We start from the raw sequence: 3,998 nt of genomic DNA, 5'->3' as shown, positions 1-3,998 counted from the left end.
CCCACACACCATCCCCAGCCTGACACTCACTGCCACCCACACACCATCCCCAGCCTGACCCTCACTGTCATCCACACGCCGCCCACAGCCTTACCCTCGCCACCATCTACACACCAACCCCAACCTGACCCTCACTGATCCCCACTCACCGCACCAGACTGACCCCAACACTGCACAACACTGCCCCCATCCTGATCCTCACCACTGCCAACACCGCCCTCAGTCTGACCCTCACAGCTGCTGCACACCACCCCAAACTTGGCCCTCACCGCCATCAACACACCTCCTCCAGCCTTGCCCTCACTGCCTTCCACACACCTCCCCCAGCCTGGCACTCACTGCTGTCCATGCACCGCCCCCCAGCCTGCCCCCACCACCGTCCATCACTGCACCCCCAGCCTGACCATCACCACCATTCAAAACCGCCCCTAGCCTGGCCTTCACCGCTGTCCACACACTGCCTCCAGCCTGACCCTTCCCTCTGCCATCCACACACACTGCCCCCAAGCTGACCCACCGCTCCGCCCAACACCACCCCAGCCTGACCCTCACCGCCATCCTACACCACACCCAGCCTGACCCTCACCGTCCCCAGCATGACCCACACTGCCGCTCACACACCGGCCCCTAGCCTGGCCCTCACCCTTGTCCACACACCGCCCCCAGCCTGACCCTTCTCTCTGCCATGCACAAACACTGCCCCCAAGCTGACCCACCCCTCTGCCCAACACCACCCCCAGCCTGACGCTCACCGCCATTTGACCCTCACTGAACCCAGCATGACCCACACTGCCGCTCACACACCGCCCCCCAGCCTGACCCTCACCACCGCCCAAACACTGCCCCTAGCCTGACCCCAACCACAGTCCACATACCACCCTCAGCCTGACCGTCTCCGCCATCCACACACCGCCCCCACCCTGGACCCAACTGCCATGCACTCACCGCCCCCAGCCTGACCCTCTCCTCCATCCACACACCGCCCGCACCCTGAAACCCACCGCCATCCACATACCGCCCTCAGCCTGACCCTCACCGCCATCCACAAGCTCCATCCAGCCTGACCCTCACCGCCCCAAGCCTGTCTCTTACCACATCCAACCTTACCCTCACTGCCTCCAACCTGACCCTCTCCCACTTAGCCTGATCCTCACCATGGCCAACACTGGCCCAGCCTGACTCTCACCATGTCCAACACTGACCCAGCCTGACTCTCACCACCGCCCCCTGCCTGACCCTCACCGCCATCCACACACCTTCCCCAGCCTGACACTCACTGCTGTCCACACACCGCCCCAGCCTGACCCCCACCACTGCACAACATCGATCACAGCCTGACCCTCAACACCGTCCAATTCAGCCCCCAGTCTAACCCTCACCGCTACCACACACCACCCCCAACTTTGCCCTCACTGCCATCAACACACCGACCCCAGACTTGTCTTCACTGCCTTCTACATACCTCCCCCAGCCTGGCCCTCACAACCGTCCACACACCACCCGCATCCTGACCCTCACTGCCATCCAGCACCGCCTCCAGCCTGACCCCACCACCGTCCAACACTGCAACCCCAGCCTGACCATCACCACCATTCAATACTGCCCCCTAGCCTGGCCCTCACTCCGTTCACACACCGCCCCCAACCTGACCCTCACCACCGACCACACATTACCCCAGCCTGACCCTCACCACTGACCACACACCACCCCCAGCGTGACCCTCACCAACTTACACACACCGTCTCCAGCCTGACCCTCATCTTTGCCCACACAACGTCCCCAGACTGACCCTCACTGCCGTTCATACAACACCCCAGCCTGAACCTCACCACCGTCCACACACCGCCCCCAGCCTGATCTTCATTACCGCCCACACACCGACACCAAATTGACCCCCACCATCGTTCACACACCGACCTTAGCCTGACCGTCCCCTCCGAACACACACCGCGCCCAGCCTGACCCCCGCCGCCGCCCACACACCACCCACAGCCTGAACCCCACTGACATCCACACACCGCCCTAAGGCTGACACACACCATCAGCCATACATCGACCCCAGCCTTACCCCCACCACCATCAACACACCGACCCCAGCCTGACCCCCACGGCCATCCACATACCGTCCCCAGCCTGAACCCCACCACAATCCACACACCAACCTCAGCCTGACCCTCACTGCCGTCCACACACCGCCCACAGCCTGACAGTCACCGCCATCCACCCACATCACCCCAGCCTGACCCTCTCCACTGACCACATACCCCCCCAGCGTGACCCTCACCAACTTACACACACCGTCCCCAGACTGACCCTCACTGCCGTTCACACAACACCCCAGCCTGAACCTCACCACCGTCCACACACCGCCCCCAGCCTGACCTTCATTACCGCCCACACACCGACACCAAATTGGCCCCCACCATCGTTGACACACCAACCTTAGCCTGACCGTCCCCTCCGAACACACACCGCGCCCAGCCTGACCCCCGCCGCCGCCCACACACCACCCACAGCCTGAACCCCGCTGACACCCACCACCAACCATACATCGACCCCAACCTTACACCCACCGCCATCCACACACCGTCCCCAGCCTGAACCCCACCGCCATCCACACACCAACCTCAGCCTGACCCTCACTGCCATCCACACACCGCCCACAGCCTGACAGTCACCGCCATCCACCCTGACCACCGTCGAACACCGCCAGCAGCCTGACCTTCACCTCCATTCAACACCACCACCAGCCTGATCCCCACCGCTATCCACACACTGCCCCCAGCCTCACTGCCATCCACACACCACCCCAGCCTGGCCCGAACCGCTGTCCAGGAATTCCCCCTGCCTGACCCACACTGCCGTCCACACACTGCCCCCAACCTGACCCTCACCACCACCCACAAACCGCCCCCAGCCTTACCCCAAACATAGGTCACACACCGACCTCAGCCTGACCCTCACACCGTCCACACAGTGCACCCACCCTGAACGCCACCGCCGTCCACATGCTGCACCCAGCCTCACCCTCACCACTGTCTACACACCGCCCCCAGCCTGACAAACTCCACCGTCCACACTCCGCCAGCAGTCTGACCCTCACTGCAGTCCACACAACACCCCAGGGCTGTCCCTCACCACTGCCCATACAACGCCCCAGCCTGATCCTCACCACCACCCACACACAGTCTCCAGCCTGACACTCACTGCCACCCACACACCTTCTCCAGCCTGACCCTCACCGTCACCCACACACCGCTCAAAGCCTGACCCTCACCACCCCACACGCCACCCCCAGCCTGACGCTCACCACCATCCACACTCCGTCTCCCGCCTGACCCTCACTGCCACCCACGCACCGCCCCCAGCCTGACCCTTAATGCCACCCACACACAGTCTCCAGCCTGACCCTCACTGCCGTCCAACAATGACTCGAGCCTGACCCTCACTGCCACCCACATACCACCCCCAGGCTGACCCTCACCGCCGTCAAACAACCGCCCCCAGCCTGACCCTCACCACTGTCCAACACTGCCACAAGCCTGACCCTCACTGCCGTCCAATACCGCTCTCGCTTGACTTTCACCGCCGCCCACAAACCGCCCCTAGCCTTATGCTCACAGCCGTCAACCCATCATCCCAGGATAACCCTCACCGAGACCACACAAAGCCCCTAGCCTGACCCTCACCACCACCCACACACTGCCCCCAGCCAGACCCTCACCGCCACCCACACACCATCTCCAGCCTGACCCTCATCAACGTTGCACACACCACCCACAGCCTGACCCTCACCGCCGTCACCCAACCGCCCCCGGCCTGATCTCCACTGCCGTCCACCAAGCGCCCCCGGCCTGACACCCACCACAGTCATACACTGCCATAAGCCTGACCCTCACTGCGGTCCAATACTGCTCTAGCCTGACCCTCACTGCCGCCCACACACCGACCCTAGCCTTATCCTCACAGACGTTCACACACCACCCCCAGTCTGACCC

This window comes from Chiloscyllium plagiosum, chromosome 8 (assembly GCF_004010195.1).
Source record: "Chiloscyllium plagiosum isolate BGI_BamShark_2017 chromosome 8, ASM401019v2, whole genome shotgun sequence".
Classification (NCBI taxonomy): domain Eukaryota; kingdom Metazoa; phylum Chordata; class Chondrichthyes; order Orectolobiformes; family Hemiscylliidae; genus Chiloscyllium; species Chiloscyllium plagiosum.
The sequence above is the reverse complement of the archived record's forward strand: the minus strand, read 5'-3'. Positions refer to the sequence as shown.